At 50.7% G+C, this 20009-nt stretch overlaps 1 long non-coding RNA gene across 2 annotated transcripts; it reads right to left on the bottom strand.

Annotated features, from left to right (window-relative positions):
- Nucleotides 1-10478: 10478 nt before the first annotated feature.
- LOC123847351 (uncharacterized) lies at nt 10479-18521 on the bottom strand. 2 transcript variants are annotated; one of them, XR_006791530.2, is made up of 3 exons: nt 18468-18521; nt 12659-12722; nt 10479-10798 (listed from the first exon to the last, which is right to left on the bottom strand). It is a non-coding gene; the product is annotated as an uncharacterized LOC123847351 (long non-coding RNA). The 2 variants fall into 2 exon arrangements; XR_006791529.2 differs by lacking the exon at nt 18468-18521 and adding an exon at nt 14893-15292.
- Nucleotides 18522-20009: the final 1488 nt, after the last annotated feature.

Here is a 20009-nt window from a genome sequence, read left to right as displayed (position 1 = left end):
GTGATCTGAAGGGTGGTGTCGCAATCCAGAGTGAAATTCTAATAAATAACCCCTCGTGCCATTTGCCCTGAGTAGTCTGCGAGTCATGTGCACACATTTTCTCTGTCTAGCTGCGGCTAGATTCAGCTTTCCGCCTGGAAAAGCTGGAGTTGGCTCCTCTGACCAGTTCTGTTTGGTTTTTGAGGCTGGGCAATGCGGAGGGGCTTCCAGAAGAAGGCAGCTCAGGCCGGCAGGCCCGCCGTGGGAGGGCTCAGAGAGCCCCAGGAGGTGGCCCTGGGGGGGGGACACTGCGCAAGGTGGCTGCCCAGCCCCCAGCCGGTGCGAGTCTCTGTCGCTGAGCCACATTCCCTGTTCGCGGCCCCAGACGGCACCCTCTTCCCTGACAGAAGCCCAGCCACTTGCTTTTCACTTAACCTGCTGGGGTGGACTCTTCAACAGGCCAAGGCTGCTTTCTCAAAATTCTCTGCTTCTGGGGTGCATGTTCTCCTTGACTAACCAATGCCATCCCTCTCTCCCTCCCTCCCTCCCTCCCTCCCCCCCTTCTTTCCTTCCTTCTTCCCTTCCTCCCTTCCTTCCTTTCTTTTTCTTTCTAATGGGTGTGTCTCTCAAATCTTTTTAAACCTACCAGCCTCTTCTATTACTTAAACAATTTTTTTTCATCAGGACTTTATTTTTTTAGAGCAGTTGTTGGTACACAGCAAAATTTAGGAGAAGGTACAGAGATTTCCCATCTACTCCCTGCCCCCCTGACCCAGCTCCGCCCCCCCCCAGAGGGTACATTTGTTACCACTGATGAACTTACATGGACACATCATTATCAGCCTGAGTCCATAGTTTGCGTTAAGGTTCACACTTGGTGTTGTGCATTCTAGGGGTGTGGACAAACGTATGATGACACACATTCACCATGACAGTGTCACGCAGAGTAGTCTCTGTGCCCTAAAAATCCTCGGGGCTCCACCTCTTCATTCCTCCCTCCCCGCTAACCCCTCCGACCACTGATCTCTTTCCTGTCTCTGTAGCTTTGCCTCTTCCGGAATGTCACATGGGTGGAACCAGACAGTACGCAGCATTTTCAGACTGGCCTCTCTCCCTTCGGGTTACACATGGAAGGCTCCTCCATGCCTTCTCATACCCTGATAGCTCATCTCTTTTTAGCACTACATAATATTCCACTGTCTGAATGAACCAGAGTTTACTTCTCCAGTCACTTACAGAAGGACATCCTGGTTGATTCCAAGCTTTGGCAATTATGAATGAAGCTGCTATAAACATCTGTGTCAGCTTTTTGTGTGAACATGTTTTCAACTCCTGTGTGTGGATGTCAAGGAGTACAATTGCTGGATCGTAGGTAAGAGGTTGTTTCGTTTTATTAAAAACTGCCAAACTGTCTCCAAAGTACCTGCGCCATTTTGTGTCCCCCCCCCCCAGCGGTAATCGAGGGTCCCCGTTCCTCCAAATCCTGGCCAGCATTTGGTATTGGCAGTGCTTCCAGATTTGCGCCATTCTCACAGGTGGGGAGGGCTATCTCCTTGTTTTAATTTGCCTTCCTCTTTTCCAACTAGACGTCTGTTCCTAGGAAGTTGTCAACTATGGCTTCCCAGGAAGCGAGCCCCTGGTGGGGCCTGTGGGAGTCCGAAGTTCTGGTTTCCAGATGGGGCTGAGTCTTCCTGAGCTGCAAGGATCGGAGTCTCAGGCCTTCAACTGTCAGACTGGGGCGTTGTGTTAGCTACTCTGAGGATCTCTCACGTTCTCATCAATTCTAAAGATATTTTAAATTTTAATTTTCACAAATCTATAAGCAGCTCTCCTAATGTCTTAGTCAGTGTTCTTATTTGTGAGCAATAGAAGCAGCTCTGGCTGATTATGCAAGAGAGGAGTTTCCCTGAGAGGATCGATGGGGGGCCTGGAGAAGCTGCTTGGAGCTCAGCTTCCAGCAACAGTGTCCGAACCACGGCGCGGATCTGGTCTGGGGCAGACCCGTGTGCGCTGGCTTCTCTGTGTGCACCGGGAGCCGCCTTCACCGCACCGGCAGAGCCCCATCTGTATCAAAGCAGCACCTTCTGGATACCTCCACGGCGGCCCTGCCAGAGGGAAGGACAGAGAGACAGAGACACATGCACACACAGACTGCGAGAATCAGAGAAGAAGAGAGAAACAGAGCGAGGCATACAGAGACAGGCAGATGGGGGGTTGGCATCGGGAGCCTCCTTTCCCTGCCTTTCTCACCCTGAGGCCCACCTTTGGTCCCACCAGCCCCGGGTCCAGTTGGCAGAGCCTCAGTCACAGGACCAGCTGCAAGGGAGTCTGGGAAAGCAAGACCCTCACATACTCAGCACCTGCCGAGGGGTGTTTTTGCCTCCCACTAAGCTCTGAAGTTAGAGGATCCCCAGACACTGAGAGGGGTTAAGATGTTGGGTGAATAAAAACATATGCAAGTGTTTATTGCATTCAAATTCACTGATTCTTTCACTGGTCGGTTCAAGTGCATTTATTCAATTCCCATGATGTGCCAGGTGATTTTCTGGTGGCTTGGGGTGCAGTGAGGAAGAAGCTGTGTGGAGGTGTCCTGCACAAGTCTAGCTGGGGAGACAGCTGAGCAGACACGTAGTTACTACGACACCCGACAGGTGCTCTGATGGGGACGTGGTTCAGGCAGAGGACGGGCCAGGCCCATGCTCGAGGCATGGGTACACGTATTTAGGCCTTTGAATGTCCCACTGGACAGTGTGGGGTTTCTCCTTAGTGATAGGGAGGCTCTGGAAGAATTGAATCGGAGGAAATAAGTGGAACAACTGCCATTTTGGAAATAGCTGGAGAATAAGTGTGGAAGATGGAAGAGCAAGACTGGACGTGGGAAGACAAGGCGAGGCTGTGGAGGAACTGGGGTCTTAACTGAGGTTGTGAAGAGGGATGGAAGGAAGCATGGAGCCAAGGGATATTAAGACACTGAGGCCAAGCCGGCGTGGAAGCAGCCCAAAGGCACTAGATTTCTGGCTCGGACTAGATGAAAGGGGACGCCATCTATGGAGATGGGATGAACAGGAGGTTGTCTGATTTTGGGGAAATGGTGGTTGCATGAAGGTTTGAGCGTGAGGAGCGTCTCACTTTGGGTTTCCCTGGAGGCATGAGTGAACCCAGCGACTGAGAGGTGTAAGGATTATTAATAAGTGAGGGGAGAAATAATGGGGGTGAGGCAGGACAGCTGATAAAATGTGTGATGTTCAGGCCACAGGGGATGCGCCGACCTGAACTGCGTGGGGAACCCTGGGAAGACAGGCGCCAGAATTCCCCAGGCTAGGGGCTGTGGAAGCTGGGGTATCCGTGCCCTAACCCTCACTCATGGGTTAAAGCTGCTCCTGGCACGAGGCTAATTCCTGGGTATTCGTGAAGGTTGGTGGGCCGTGCTGCCTGGTGGCAGAGAAGGTGTCGGCTCTCGGAAGGCAGGGGGCTTGCTCAGAAATGGCAAAGGGGGCCATGGTAGTGAATGGGATCTGTAGGGAAAGAAGATTTTTCACAAATCCCAGAGAAAATGGACATTTCAGGGAGCATGAGAGAAAACCAGGAGAATGGGGGTGGAAGTCAGGGGAGGGAGCATTTTCAGGGGAGGGAGAGGTGACCAAATGCAGAAAACTCTGTACGAGAACAGAGCATTCCAGAGTGTCCGCTGGGTTTGCCGTCTGGTGAGGTTATGCAAGCAAGGCCCAGACTCCTAGGTGCGCTTGGCGCTAGCCAGATATTTGGGACATGGGCCCCCCTGGGTGGGCACTGACATTCCAGCCTCCAGCCCCTGGGGTCCAGTCTGCCTCTGGTTTCTGTCCAGCTCCCGCTGAATTGCTTTTCCTTCACCTCTGGCGGAGTTTGTCCTCTATTTCTGGCACCTGAGAATTCAAGCTCCATTCTTCCACCCTTGGCCCTGCATTAACACTGGCTCTCAATGTTTCCAGTCCTCCTACGTGTTTATGGTGGTGTTGGGGTGTGGGCTGCCTCGTGTGTGGCCGAAAGCCCCCAGGGGCAACGTCCCAAGTAGCCCCACTGAGGAGGCACCAGCACCAGACGGCCTCAGAGCAGGGAGAGGGCCTTGGAAGCTGGAGAAAGCTGCAAAGCTACCCAGCACCCAGCCCCTGGCTCGCGCTATTAAGAAGCATCAAGGAAATTGGGTTGTCCCTCTCTTTGAAGGGGATGGGCCATCACAGATGGCAAAACGAGGAGAGACCCTGGCTCCTTTGACTCTGTTTTGCTGGTGATTATGCTGGAGTGGGTGCAGGTTAAATGAGGGGGGGCCGCGGGCTGGGCTGGCAGAGGTGAAGGGATGTAGAACGTATGTCTGTGTTTGCCGTGAGCCTCTAGCTTCCTGTCTCCCTTTTTGCAGAGCCATCTGGAAGCTCCAGGCCAAGTTCAAAGCTACCTCTCCTGGTGAGGCCCAGACCTTCTCGTACCTCTCCCACCTGTTCTCTGTTCAGAGCCAGTTGGATCTGGCACCTGCTGGTCGGGTCAGCCTTGGCTTCCGTTGCCCCATTTGCGAAATGGGGAGATGGGGACAGTGTTCCCAGGGGTCAAAGGCGCTGGTGTTTGTGGTGTTCACACAAGCCGGCAGAGGGATTGGTACCGAACTCACGTTGCCCCCATACAGGTGCAGGTGGAAAACAAACAGCCAGGCACCAGGCTGATCCACAGGCTTTACGTGCATATTTAACTTGGATCATTCCTCACTAAGCATACACTTGTTTGCATTTCAATATTTATGACATAATAACTGTGTGCTGAGCACCGTAGGGGTGAAGTGCATGCCCTGCCCTCTGGGGGCTGGAAGCTCCTATCGGTGGGTTGTGTTCATGCCCCCCCGCCACCTCCTCTGAGAAGCCCTCCCTGACTTCCACTCCTCACCTCTGAGCCGCTCCATCACACCCTCCTTCCCCATCAGAGCGACTGTCCTGCGCTCTCCATGCTTGTCACTACCGCCCACCCAAGTCAGTGAGGTCTAAGGGAGGGGCTATGTGGGAGCCCCATTCTCTCTCCTGCAGGAGGGTCTGGTACCAGGCACTGTTCGGAAGAAATGCATGAACAGAAGAGTGACGGAACTGTGTCCCCACCAAAACAAACCAAAGCCCTCGGGTTCACAGTCCCGGGCCACAACTGGAGGGCGGCCTCTACATCCATCCTGTTGCTTTCTGGAGAATGATAATCATTACACATTGTATGATAGAAAAGCATGAGTCAGGTTCTCTTCAAGGAGAAACCTAAGATTTAAAGACATTCATGGGGGGGGGGAGAGAAAAAAGATGTGTGTGCGCGCGTGCGTGCGCGTGCACATGTGTGCATGCACACTCACATATGTAAATGCAAAGAAAAAAGCCCAGAGCCTAAAACGAAAAGCACCGAGTGTTAACAGTGTTTACGACGGGGAAGAGGGAGGGGGCTCGAAGGGGCAGGCCGGGAGTCAGTCCCCGCTGTATTCACTCTGCACATTTTTATTCTGTGTGATCATTCAGGTAACGATGCTGCTTTCCTTTTTGCGGCTGTGTGTGTCCCAGAAGCAGTGGGCACAGTTTCCAGCCCTTTCCCTGGCGCTCTCATGTGCACCAGACCTTGACTGTGGTCTGCTGGGGTCACGTCCTTGGCCAGCTGGTCTCCAGGACACGTCCCAGAAGCCACACTGTTTGCCGCTTCCCCGAGGCAGGAGCTGTTTCTGTCAGCTGCGGGTCACACTCTGGGAGCACGAGACCTGCGCGCAGGGGTGGCGGAAGGCAGGTGGGGGGAGGCGGGCAGCGCTGGGGGCCCCTCCTGCCAGGACCCGATGAGATGCAGCCTTTCACTGTGGGGCTGAACCGATTCAGGCCCGCCACGGCTCTGCTCCGAGGCCTGGTCTCCGCTGGGTTTGTGGGAGCCGCCCCCCCAGTACAGGGATGAGGAGAACCAAGGGCGTGGCCTGGCCGAGCGCCTCCCCAGGCCAGGTCCCGGTGGGGACGTCCCCACCCGCGCATGCATCTAGTCTGCAGACCACGCGGGGCCGCGGAGGGGCTTGACTCGGCCCCTGAGCTGGACTGGATGCGAATGCTGAGCCTCCCCCCAAAGGCAGGGTCACCTGGGACAGGGCATTTAGCGGCTCCTCTGTGAGGAAGAAGAAGCCGTCACACCAGCAGAGGCTCGAGGGGATTTCCTGTGTGGAAGATGAGAAAGGAACTGACAGATGGGGCGGGGGGAGCGTTCAATCAGTGCCCTTTCTCACAGCTTCTCTTCTTCACGTTATGAGCCCATTGCTGTCCCGGTTTCCCTAGACGATACACCTAACGACTGGCAGAGAGTAGTGGTTCGAGCGGGCTCTGAACTTCATATAAGTGCAATCACACAGTATCTGTAAGTCTCCGAGTTTCTTTCATGCTCCAGCCGGTGTCCAATTTCCCTTCTTTTAAGGCTGAGTAAAGTTTCAGTGTACTTTGAAGAAATACAAGATCCGTGGCAACTCTACAGTTTAGGACAATCTCTCGCCTCTCCACGCACGCTCTGTCTCCCTGTACCTAGGAAGGCAAACCTCCGAAGGAGGGCTCAGCCTGCACCCCAGCTGCCAGGAATCCTCCCGAGAGGGGCTAATACCTCTGATTTCTGCACCAGAACTGAAGGTTGGGCAGTGTCCCTCCCTAGAATGTAAACACACTTAATGAAGGTAACATTTATGCTTATGACCAGTTTATTTCAGGCAGCCTGCCGGTCCTGGCTCAGGCATGGGACTGAAGGCAGAGCCCGGTGTGATGCCAACTTTCCAGTTATGCCCAGAATTTCCATGTGCGGTCAGTTAGACTCATAGCATCATGACCTCATGATGGGAAGGGACTTGAGCGTTTCCTCTGCAGAGTTGCTGTGTTCCATGGAACCAGGGGGGTTCTACTGAGTCCCAACGAGACCCGAGCTCTGGACCTTGCCCTGCTTCCGCCAGGATAGCCCAGATACATCTGCTCTCTGTGTCAGGCCTGTCAAAGGAGCTTTTGTCTGCAAAGGGTTTTTGGGAGTTAGAAACAAAGGGACCAAAGGAATCCAGCTCAACACAATCGGATGTTTCGCAGATACAGAAACTAAATTCAAAGTGAAGCGTGTCTTCAAAGCCCTAATGCTTCGGTGCAGTGGGGACCATTGGAGGTGTCTCTCCTGCGTCTGCGTCTATCCTGGCCCCAGGATCTGGCCCCACTGGCCAGGCTAGGGGAGCAGTGCTGTCCAGAAGGTCCGGCCAGTCTCTGTTCACCCTTGCACGTGGCCTTCCTTTCCAGAAGCTCCAAATCCGAGCATACCCGGGGCTTTCTGAGATCCTTAATTTATGGTGACTTGCATTTTGTTTCACACTAAGGCCAACCACACCTACCCACTGCTGAATGCCTGCCGGGTTGATTTTTAGTGCTAACATTGCTGAAAACAGAGGCCATTGAAAGCAGAAACCCAAGGGGAGTGTATTTTGGTATGTGGAGTAAAAGGGTTGCTAGACCCTAAGGGAAGTAAAACCAGTTTTGTGTGTGGAACGATCATTCCCCAACAGAAATCCCCTAGACCAGTTCCCTGCTGTGATCAGCTCTTCCCATGGGTAATTTGTACACTGACTTTCCTTCTCCAAAATAGATGATGATGTCTGGAGTCGGGAACTGTTGGGGTCATCAGGATCTGGGAAAGCCTGAGCCAGAGCCAGAAGGAGGCAGGATGGTCTGTTGGGAAGCCCCTGGGGAAAGCGCTGGGAAGCCAGTCCTGAGTCAGAGCTTAGGCACTGCCGTGTGTGACCTTGAACAGATTACAGGCTCTCTACCATTCTTAGTTTCCTCCCTAGAAAAGAACAGGGGGAATTTTATGGGGTTTTTTTGAGACCAGTTTCCAAACTGCACAGCCCATTGGAATCACCTGGAGCATCTTTACAAAACAGCCCCTGAATTAGAATTGCCAACAGTAATAGTCTAGAATCAGTCTTTTTAATACACTCCCCCAGTAAACACAAATCATTTGCTTTATGTTCTCACACATCTTAATGCATTTCTTCAATTCGTCAGTGCACACACTTTCATTTTAGCATTTTGAAGTTGGGGTGAATCTTATAGTTAATCATAATAATTTTAATATAAAAAATTCTATAAAATTAAAAAGTATACTAAATAATAATGATAATAATTAATGTGGTCTCTCCCCTCCACTGAAAAAAAGTAGGTATAAAGAAATGTGAATCTGGGGCGCCTGGGTGGCTCAGTCCTGTCAAGCGTCTGCCTTCGGCTCAGGTCATGATCTCGGGGTCCTGGGATGGAGTCCTGAGTCAGCTCCCTGCTTGGCAGGGAGTCTGCTTCTCCCTCTCCTTCTGCCCCTCCCCTTGCTTGTGCACTCTCTCTCTCTCTCAAATAAATAAATAAAATCTTTAAAAAAAAAAGAAATGTGAATCTTATATTTAGTGGTATTTTAAAATTAAGGAAACATCTAATCTCATTTTCATTTTTATGGCAACCTTATGAAGTAAGCCTTGAGGGGTGAATAATTCTCCTTTCACAGAAAAAGCAGGCTCAAGTAGGTGAGACGGGTTATTCTTTGATTTGTTTATTTATTCAACCAATATTAATAATAAGCGTCTTCCCTAGGAGCGGTGTCAGGCTACGTTTGAGGGATGCAAAGATGAATAAGGACCTGGTTCCTGTCCTTGGGGAGCTCACAGGTTCATGGGGACGTGGTTATGGTCCACGTGGCTGGATTGAATCATGGCCCTAGAAGCCCCTCCTGGAGCTGCAGGGACAGAGGGCTTAGCTCTAATTGGGGGTTGGGAGTGGACCCCCCCCTTCCCCCTGTTGCTTTATATTCCAACCCCACCCAGTCGGAGGGATTTACCGGAGGCGGCACCGGGCAGAGGGAAGGGTTTGACTCTGGAATCCCATCGGCACAACACTACTTTATTTACCCCACAAACGCGCATGGAAAGCTTTTTCGTCAATGCCGTGCTCGGCGTACACGAAGATGGACAAGACAGGTAGGAGTTCTCGATCGGGGTGTGGCATACAAATATTAAATAACTTTGCAAGTGTTACATCCTCGGGTTGAGGAACATGTGCCATAATACTCATAAAGACAAGAGTCCCTGACCTCATCTGGGTGTGAGGTTAGTCCCTTCAGAGCTTGGGATCTGAGGTTGAGACTTAAAAGACGAGCAGAAGTGGGGGCACCTGGGTGGCTCAGTCGGTTAAGCATCTGCCTACGGCTCAGGTCGTGATCTCAGGGTCCTGGGATCGAGCCCCGTGATGGGATCCCTGCTCAGCGGGGAGTCTGCTTCTCCCGCTCACTCTGTCTCTGTGCCCTCTCTCTCTCAGATAAATTAAAAAAAAAAAAGATGAGCAGAAGTCCAGGCAAAAGGAGTGGTGCAGGGAGAGGTGGATTAAGAGCATTCAAGGCAGAGGAGACAGCCCTTACAGACTTTGCGTAGAAGGAACGGGCACAAATGCAGCTGAAAGACCAAGGGGTGGGTGGGGGGGATAGGGGAGGGGGGAAGGGGGGAAGGGGAGAAGGTGGGGAGAGCAGGTGGGATGGAGAGGCTCTGTCTCCTTGCCTCAGAGCACTGTTAGGAATTGTGGATCTTCCTCTGAAAACAATAGGAAACTGTTGAAAACATTTTTTTAATTTTTTAAAAGAATGTATTTATTCATGAGAGAGAGAGAGAACACACAAGCAGGGGGAATGGTAGGCAGAGGGAGAAGGAGAAGCAGACTCCCGCTGAGCAGGGAGCCCAACACGGGCCCTGAGATCATGACCTGAGCCTAAGGCAGACACTTAACTGACTGAGCCACCCAGGCTCCCCGAAAAAAATTCTTCATAAATATATATTGTGGTAAAATATACACAACATAAAGTTCACCCTTTTAACCATTTTTAAGTGTGCAGTGTGGTATTAAATACATGCACATTGTTGTACAACCATCACCGCTGTCCATTTCCAGAACATTTCATCTACCCAAACTGAAGTGAAACAATAACACCCATCCTCCTTCCCCCCCAGCCCGTGGCAAGCTCCAATCTACCTCCCGCTTCTATGAGTCTGACTATTCCAGGAGCCTCACGTAGAAGGAATCATGCAGTGTTGGTCCTGATGTGACTAGTTTACTTCACTTTGTATAATGTTGTCAAGGTTCACACATGTTGTAGCATGTGTCAGAACATCCTTCCTTTTTAAGGCCGAATAATATTCCATTTTAAGTATATACCACATTTTATTTATCTTTTCATCTGTGGATGGACACCTATTGAAAGGTTTTCAGACAGAAAGTAACATGGTTCCATATATGTTTGGCAAAGATCCACCTGGTTGCTCTGTGGAGGCTGATTTGGAAGCAGGTGGGAGTAGGTCTCCCAATTAGGAGAAGGTTGCATGAATCCAACCTAAGAGGACTAGATGGTGGTGAGGATGGTAAGAAATGGAAGGTTTAAGAGCTACTTGTGAGGAGGAATCAAAATGTTTGTCTGGGTGTGGGGAGCCAGGGAAAGAGAGTCAGGTAAGTATTACCCCAGGTGGATGGGGCTGCCATTTGCAAGGACAAGATGCAGATGAAAAGTTGAGCCTTGGATCTGTGGAGTTTGAGAAGTATGGGGGCCATCCAAGTAGGGATTTCTCAATCTGGAGCTCAGGTGTAAGCTGGAGGCCCAGATGGGACAGTCATCAGCCCTTCAGTGATCATCGAGGCCAAAGGGGTGCATGTCATGCCCCAGAGCGAGGGTGCAGAGAGAAAGCAGGGAGGTCCGAGAAAAGATCCTTGAGCGACTTCCATGTTTACGGTCTAGTAGAGTTGGATCAGCAGACCTAAAACGACAAGAGAGAACATTCAGAGGGGACAAATCCAGAGGAGTGTGGTGTCATGAAAGCCAAGGGAAGAAGAAGGGCTTTCAGGAAGAAGGTGTTTAGTAAGGTGAAGACTGAAAGAGTGTCTGTTGATTCCAGCAACCTGGGAGTAACAGTTATGTGAAGGCAACAGATACGGAGTGTGGGATGCACACCAGGCAAGGGGTGATGGAGAAATGGAGATAATGGGTTGTTACCAGCTCCGTGTCCTTGGTCAATTCGTTGTGCGTTCAGGCACAGTAGGTTGAAGGGCTAGAGCTGCCGCCGGAGTTGAGGCAAAGTCCTGTCAGCATGGGTGACCTCCTTGACCTTGCACCTGACTCCCTGCTCTCCTGGCAGGCCAACAACAATGGGGATCTTGAGGAGCTGTCACATATCCTCAACACTTGTCCTCTGGACTTTGGGGGATGGGAGACCGGAATGAACATGGAGGGCCAGCGTCTTCGGCTGCAGAAAAATATCTCAGGTACTTTCAGTCACCGTCTGGGGTTTGATTTCTGGGAGACAGTGACGGGAGGGAGGAGACAGGGATCCAGTCTCAGGTTTGTGGGAGACTGGCCGTGCGACCTCGGCCAGCCACTGCTTCCAACCTCGGGAGTCCCTACTCTGTCAGATGGAGTCTTCTTCAGGGAGAGAATCCTGGAATGCATTTCCTCATTGCAGGTGTGTTTGTTTTTGCAAAGAAGTCCCTAACAGAGAAGGTTGCGGTGATCCCTTGGACAAAAAGCTGTGTCTCCAAGCCAAGGACTCACATAGCTATTGTCCCATTAATTCCCCAAACAATGATACGGTCCAGGTACTGTTAATCCCACGGAGTAGACCCTGATGCATAGGTTTCAGAGGCTAATGACCTGCTCGAGTGGGAGAGAGCGTGTTTGTACCGGGCAGCAGTGAGTTAGGTTTGAGCGAGGAATCATGAATTTAAATCGTAATTGACTGCCTGCTCCCACTGCAAAAGGAGTCCATTGAGCAGGCCAATGCCTGAAAGAACCCCAAATACTCTTTCCTATCTGAAGAGAAAATCTGAAATCCTTAGTGGACGTTTGGAGACATCCATTCTTTGGATCTCAGCAACTTTCCCTGGATTATCTTTTCATTTCTCGCCTGTGCTCCCCACTATGTCTCTGCTGTGACATCACTGCTCCCCTCCCCACCCGGCTTCTCCTGCAGGTCACACCTTTGCATTACTTCCTGGGCTGGGGAGACCCTTTCCTAGTGACGCTGGCTGAAATTCTGTGCATCCTTCAAGGCTCTTGAACCTTTCCTGACCTCCCAACAGCTGTAACATCTTCCTCCTTGTGGATCTTTGTTGAACTTCATACGCCTCTCATCAGGGTACTGCTATTTCTGTGCCTTGAATTAAAGTTGTTTGTCTATTTATCCTTCATATTAGAACAGTTAGCCTTTGAGTTTCAGGCAAACTAAGCACATGACAATAGTTGGCACATAATAAAAGCTCAGGGGCAGCTTGTTGGTTGGAAATGCCTCCATCCTTAACTCGTTTCAGGTTTGCTCCTGCATGCATCTACGCGGTCACTGATCTTTAGAGTCTGCGTGAGTCTCACGCTAGGTGTAGTGTTACCACAGAGAATAAGGTGGTGTGGGAAAAACATCCCATTAAGTAGCCACCTGTTTCTTCTGGAGGCCCTGTACCAGCCAGCGGTCATCCTGGCCCGCTCCGTCTGCACGGTTTGGAAAGCTTCTAGAGCACGGCCAGACTCACACTGTTCAGCCCCATGAGATGAGTATGCTACATTCATTATCCCCATGTTCCCATTCTCTAGATGAGGAAACAGGTCCAACCACGTTAAGCTGACTTACCTGGGACTTCATAGTTTCTGGGTTGGATGGCTGCTGAGTCTTCTGGTTTCTGGTCCAGTGATTCCTAAGGATAGGAAGAAACAGTCAAGACATATGCAGATCAGAACATGGCAAGTGGGGAAGAGGCACCCAGGAATAGTGGGGAGAGAAGAAAGAATCCAAGGACGAGAAGGAATGATCTTTGTGCAGGATACGTGGCTTCTGGAGTTCCCGCCAGGTGGGCAACGTGGAGGCAGAGTTCGGTCCCCGCCCGCGGAACTCACCCTGCGGAGGCTGGCTTGCGGGCGGGTGAACCCCCTGAGCTGGGCACCTGGACCCACGGGAGGCAGGTCGTCTTGCACTCTGTCTCTGCACATCCTCTCCACCTCCCTCTGTGGACTTCAAAACTCCAACCTCCTTGCCAAGTGTTCAGAACCAAAGCAAGTTGTAGGTTTTAACCAAGTTGAAAGTGAAGTGTTGAGAATGGTAAGGGAACAGCTGCTGTTTTAGCACGAGAAAGAGGGTGCGCTACCCGCCCCAGACCCCAGCCCGCCCCCCCACACAGCTGCTTCTCTGTTTGTGAAGCTGCAAAAGGCCAGGCTCGTGCTGAGTGCTGAATGCTGAATGCTGGGTCCCTGTGCCTCAGGAACCCTCGCCCTCGTGCAGTGACAGCACCCTGGCTCCGAGCCCGGCTGTCCAATAATGGCAAACCCTATTGTCTCCACAAGCAGGTGCTGCTGGGCACTTACTGCCATTTTCCAGAAAACCAAGCTGAATTCCCCAACCAGGGCCCCACCAGAATCATACCGGGTCCCTTCCTATGCCTTGGGGTCTTGCTTATAGAGAGGTGAGTCTGGGCCGTTTGATTCCTAAGGTCCTTCACCTCCTCTGCATTTTGAGTCTGCACTCTGGAATGGATCACCTCCTTCCCAGAGACTTCACGCCACACGGTAAGCTTCGCTCCTCCCGCCTTGCTTCCCAGACCAGCCCACACAGCACAGGATGGTGAGCCTGCAGACTCAGGAGGTCCAACTCCTGCTACCCTCCCAAAGGAACTGCGTGGCCTCGGGCAAGTTATGTTCCATGCCTCAGTTTCCCCATTTGTAAAATGGTGGCAGTAACAGTACCCACTGCCTCGGATTATTTTAAGAAATAAATGTTACGATAGAATTAGAACAGTGCCTGGCACTCAGTGCTGGTGGGTCTTACCGGTTTCATTCTTTGTGTAGGTATCTGGCCTCCGCACCTTCCGTGAAGGTGGGGACCTCACCTGAATAGAGTTTGGACTGTTGTTACCCGTCCAGGGTGTGGTCTCCACTGGGGCCTCCTGAGTTGAGGTTGGCTGAATTCATTCTATTCCAGGCCATTGAGAGCCCCCATCTGGGGGCTAAAGGCACTGGGGGCTCAGAGGGTCGGAGCACTGGAGATGGAGTGGCTTTCAGAAAGTTGGCTGACCCCATTCTTGGTTTCGGATAATGGGTATTTATTCTCAGTGCACAAATATGCTTACACGTCAAATGCAGATACCATGTGTGGATTGTTTTCATTTGTGTGTGATTTTGGCATTTGCTAGTGGGAATATGTAGTTAAACAGAGCTGAGTCCCACCTATAAAAAGTTATTTTTTTTAACCTTAAAGATTTGAGAGTAATACATGATGCTCTGCTTATAAAATAATCAGACAGAATGGAAGTGTACAGAATGCGTACCCATAAGATTTGTTCACGACCTGCCCCTCCAAGCCCCCCTCTCTTTCCTGGAGGTAAAAATACTGTTCACATTTGGGGATTTGCTTTTTAGGCTCTGGGGTTTTATTCTCTATACTTACATATGTGGTGTGTACCACATACGTAACGCATCGAGTTTCTTTTTCCTCTTTCCTCATGCAAACGTGCTCATGCTTCGCCTTATTCAGTGAGTTGTGTTTGTCACTGGACACATTTCATGCAGAGTTTCTGGTCGGTGGACCGCGGTGGCTGTCCACGGCAGTCCTCATTCAACAATTCAGATCTACATTTTGCACAGCCTTTCCCATGACCCTTCAAGCTCTCCTTCTGACCCCCGAGGAGGGAGCATCATGAGCTCCCCCAGTCCCTGCCCCGACCTCAGCCCCTGCAACAAGCCACGGCGGCCATAGCAGGGGCCCGTGTCCCTGGCTCTGGGACGGTTTTGCGAGCAACTAGAAAGTCTGGCAGGTCGCCATGCCTTGTATAGCCCACGGCCACGTTCAGAGGGATTTCAAGCCCATTTTCGTACCTGAGCTGCAGAAAGCCCACGGGTGGGTCTGGAGGGACGGCCGGCTGCATGGGGAGCCGGGGTGCTGCCCCGCCCGGGAGAAGTGTAGGCTTCTTTCTTCCAGATGAAGGCGGACAGAGTCTGCTGGGACTTTTCTCCAGTCTGGAGGGTGACAAGTTTCCTTGTCGCCCTCAGAGTTTGGGGTTCCAGAAAAAGCTGGACAGACTGGCTGAACCCCACTTCCCGCACCGTGCGCCTACTCCTGACCTCCCCTCCGACAGGGCCGGGCCCTGTGGCCAGACCACGCCTATATGGGTGCCACCAGCTGAGGGGAGCTGAGAGGAACATGTCCAAAGGTGGGTCTTGGTCTCAGGTCTCAGGCGTGGACCCTTTGCTTTAAGACAGCGTCTCGTACCCTCAGCATGATGGACATTTTCGACTGGATAATTCTCTCTTGGGGCTGTCCTGTGCATTGCAGGACATTGGGCAACATCCCCTGTTAGATGTCAGGGGCACCTTCCGTTGTGACAGTCAAAAATGTCCCCAGAATTGTCAGATGTCTTCCAGCGGGCAGATCCCCCCGGCTGAGAACCCCTGCTCTGAGTAAAGTTATTATCCTGTCCCAGCTGTGTACTATGACCACTTCACCTGCCGTCTGAGCCGTGGCGTGCCCCGCTTCCAGGAGGCTGGAGGCATTGCGCCATCATGGAAACAGCTGCGTATGTTGTGGGCTTGATCTTATCGAGGGCGACTAGCAGAGGAGGGGACCACACGCAGATTTCTTTCTATTTACTCACTGAGCAAATGCCAAGCCACTGCCAGGTGCTGGCTGTGTCCTAGATGTTCCCGTCAGCCCCTGTCCCTGAGCAGCCCCGCCTGCAGGTGGCTGGGCCCGGAAACAAGGTCTGCCCACCACCCAGTGAGGCAAGGGCTACGGGCGGTGATGGGCATGTTCTTGCTCTTGTTCCCAAGTTATGAGCAACAACCGGGCCTCACAAATAAACTCGACGATGAGTTACGTACCCTGAAACATTCTGTGCTGCTAGAAATTGGTACAGCCTCTGTTAACAGTGAGCTTTCCCACTTAAACAAATATGCCCTATGTTACTCGTAAGCAGCCAAACAGTTTTTAGTTGTTGGAAATCATATTCTTCTAATTTTCTGGTGCGTTTTATTTTATTTTATTATTATTTTTCAAATATTTTATTTACTTATTTGACACAGAGCGAGAGAGCACAAGCAGGGGGAGCGGCAGACAGAGGGAGAGGGAGAAGCAGGCTCCCCGCAGAGCAGGGAGCCCGACCCTGGGGCTCGATCCCAGGATCCCGGGATCATGAGCCAAAGGCAGATGCTTAATGACTGAGCCACTCAGGTGCACCCCCTCCCCGGAGCATTTTAATCAGTCTGAATATCATTGGCTCCTCATTAGTTGTCCCATTCATTCAAAGGTATCCATGAGTCACCCTCTGTGTGTCTCAGACCCTCTTTGGCTGGGGCATCGGCGGCAAGCTGCAGGGGCTGGGCTGTCTGTGGCCCCTTCAGGGGTGGCCTGAATCTGGCTTTGCCACTATGGGGAACTCCTGTGAGGTGTTAGTGACACAGAGGAAGACCGAGTTTTCTCAGGCTCCCCATGAGCGTGAGTGTGGCCTTCTTGCCCTCTACAGCTCGGGCTATGGCAGTGAGGGACGTTTCTGAGGTCCTGGGCTGCAGCCTTATGGAGGACGGTCCACCAGCTCCTTCCTATGGGTCTAAGCTCAAGCGAATTCCCTGCTGTCATTCTGATCAGATGGATTCGAGGACAACGAGGGTCCCTTGTCTCTTAGAAGTTTTATTTTAGTGGATGAGATTAACCTCAGACATCAAACACCAACTACTGTGTGTGTGTGTGTGTGTGTGTGTGATGTGCAAGCAAGGATATCAATATGTGATAAAAACTATGCAGCATGAGAAGATGAAGGAGGAGTTAGTTTGGAGGACTGGCCAGGGAAGGCGTCCCTGAGGAGGAAGCATTTTAGCTGAAACCTGGAGAGCTCTGGGAGGGCCGGGCAGAAGGGCTCGCTCGATTACCAGGCACCAGTGTCATAACGTGCACCCCCCACATGCACACGCGCGTGCACACAGGTCAGCCGGCTGGCATTTCCTCTCTCCCCCGGCTTTGCTCCACCCTCCGCTCACCGCACCCACAGGCCCCAGCGCTCCACCCACGGGGTGCCGAGTGCAAAGCCTGGCTCAGAGCTGGAGGGCAGGAGGGGACGGAGCCTGGAACAGGTGCCAGCCGGGAGCTTGTCCCCCAGGCTTCCGCTTTCCCTGTGTGAGTGACAAGGCTGTTGGTTGTGGCATCGCTGGCCATCTCTGTCCTTTCGGCCAGGCTCGAGGTGCTGCACAGCAAGAACCCCGGGCCAGAGCCTGAGTCATTGATTACTACATGTGTGGCCTGTGACCGGAGTGCATGAGACTTACCTGCCCTGCTCTTATTTTCCTTTACCGTAAAACAGTACCTGCTCTCCCTAAGAGCCGATGGCAAAAGAGATGGGGAAATGCTTTACTAAATGCACGTTTGGGGCAATGCGCTCCATGGCCCGAGCCCAGCGCAGCTGTAATGGGGTGTGTGCATTTCACATCTCCCTCTTGCAGGGAGTGTGAACTCAGCGAGGGAGCCTCTCTTCTGGTGGAAAAAGCAGGTGAGACGCCTTGATAGAAAGTTTTCCAGACAGACACTGGCGGATGCACATGGGAGTGCCTAGAAGGCAGGGACCACACCCTATGGTCCTTTCTTCTTTTTTATCTTTTTGGTATACAAGGTAGTGATTTAATATACATAGACATTGTGAAGTAATCACCACAATCAAGTTAATGAACACATCTCCTTCACCTAACATAGATACCTTTTGTGTGTGTGGTGAGAACATTTAAGACCTACCCTCTTAGCAAATTTCAGCTCAGTCACCACACGTACGTTAGATCTCCAGAACTTATTCACCTTGTAACTGGGAGATTGTACCCTTTGGGCATTTTTTACATGATCGGTGCCCAGTAAAGGACTGAATGTTCATGGCTAAAGGTCAGTAGGCGGCTTCGCTGTCAAACAAACAGACTTCCTGATCCACAACTGGATTGAGACATCTATCTACAGCTGGACCCCACTCATTCCATGGCCCGTAATCATCCCAGTCATCCACCTTCCTGTGGGCACGGGGGTCTCCAAACACCTGCTTCTTCTCAGATCTCCATTACCCATACCAGGCATACACCCTGCACATCTTTCCAGAATTTGCAAATGGCCAAATCTGGAAGGTACTGGGCTCTATGATAGGCTCTCCTAAGGGAGTGGTGGAGAGGGTGAAGCCCCCACCCACCACTAGAAGTTACTGTGAAGGGAGAGCCACGGGGAAGAGAAGAGGGGTATCAGGGGCCACTCGTGATCTGGATGCTGTGAATATATTTTTGCATTTAATTTCAGAACACATGGTCCAAACAGCACCAAGTAAAAACCAATTGAAACTCATGAGAGGTAGAAATAAAATTGTCAGGACTACTATTATTTAAATAATTCTGGTAGAATTTGAAATAATGTTTTCTAAATTCCCCTGGCATACCTGAGAGACATCTGCAGAGTACCAGTGATCCAGGGAATAGGAGTATCGTTTCAGAAACAGCTCTCTTGCCTCTTCCACCTTTAGCACAGAAAGGGCTTGCCAGCTGGCTTCAAACTTGCTCAATGCCTGAAAGGCTATGTCAAGGTCATCAGGTGTGGACCTGAGAGTCTCCAGTCCTGGTGCTGTAATTCTACTGTAAACATACCCTAGCACTTTGGTCAAGTCAATTGATTCATGATTGTTTACTAAAAACTCCTAGGTACCGGGTCCTAGATCAGTAAAATCGTTAGAAGGTTGGATATACATGCAGCTAATGGTAAAACAAGCTATACTGTTGAATTCTTGCTTCTGCCTCTGGGAGAATATCTGGTTAGATCAAGACGATTTCATTTATTTAGTTAGTTAGTTACTTAGTTTCAGTGATTCATCAGTTGCATATAACACCCAGTGCTCATTATGTCACGTGCCCTCCTTAATGTCCATCACCCAGTTACCCCATCCCCCCAGCCACCTCCCCTCCAGCAACCCTATTTGTTTCCTAGAGTTCAGTGTTGCTTATGGTTTGCCTCCCTCTCAATTTTCATCTCATTTTATTTTTCCTTCCCTTCCCCATGTTCATCTGTTTTGTTTCTTAAATTCCACATATGAGGGAAATCATATAGTATTTGTCTTTTTCTGACTGACTTATTTCACTTAGCATAATACCCTCTAGGTCCACCCACATCGTTGTAAATGGTCAAGATGATTTCTTAAGGTGCTTACAAACTTTGACAGCTGAACAGCCAAAAAATATTTTACTAAAAAATGAACAGGAATCTGAGGAGTAACCAACTTAAAAATATCATTATGATGCCCGTAATCTATCGGCAGTATTACAATACTGTGATATGTACACATTTTACTATTATTTTTGGACAGTGGGTTAACTTTTTGAAAATAGAGAAAGAGTTGTATAGAAACCTATGTTTAAATATAACCCCTGTTAAAAACTTCAACTTTAGGGACACCTGGGTGTCTCAGTTGGTTAAGCGTCTGCCTTCGGCTCAGTTCATGATCCCAGGGTCCTGGGATCGAGTCCCTCAACGGGCTCCCAGCTCAGCAGGGAGCCTGCTTCTCCTTCTCCCTCTGCCTCTTCCCTCTGCTTGTGCTCTTTCTCTCTCTCTCAAATAAATAAATAAAATCTTTAAAAAAAACAAAAACAACTTCGACTTTATGTCTCTCCACCAGAAAGACTTCTGGGAACATATTTTTAAAGACTGATTTCTTAATAAAACTAATTGATTAAAAACAGAATCCATGAGCCTGCTGTTTTGTTACTGCTTATCATACCACTTGACTGGATGGAGCTCTACACACACTGACTTTGGAATGACTTCAAAATTTTTGAGAAGACGAACTCTAGTTATTCCTGTCCAACTCTATCCTTGCATCTGTCCTTTTATCGGAGTACATCCCGGCAACGCCTTTGACTCTCAGCTCACTTCTAAGGGTAACATGTGAGCCACTGGACATGGACCACTGAAGGAGACCAGTGAACATGGG

The sequence above is a fragment of the Mirounga angustirostris genome, unplaced genomic scaffold, assembly GCF_029215605.1.
Source record: "Mirounga angustirostris isolate CCGP_5_RB_7025 unplaced genomic scaffold, mMirAng1.0.hap1 SCAF_2, whole genome shotgun sequence".
Classification (NCBI taxonomy): Eukaryota; Metazoa; Chordata; class Mammalia; order Carnivora; family Phocidae; genus Mirounga; species Mirounga angustirostris.
The sequence above is the reverse complement of the archived record's forward strand: the minus strand, read 5'-3'. Positions and strand labels throughout refer to the sequence as shown.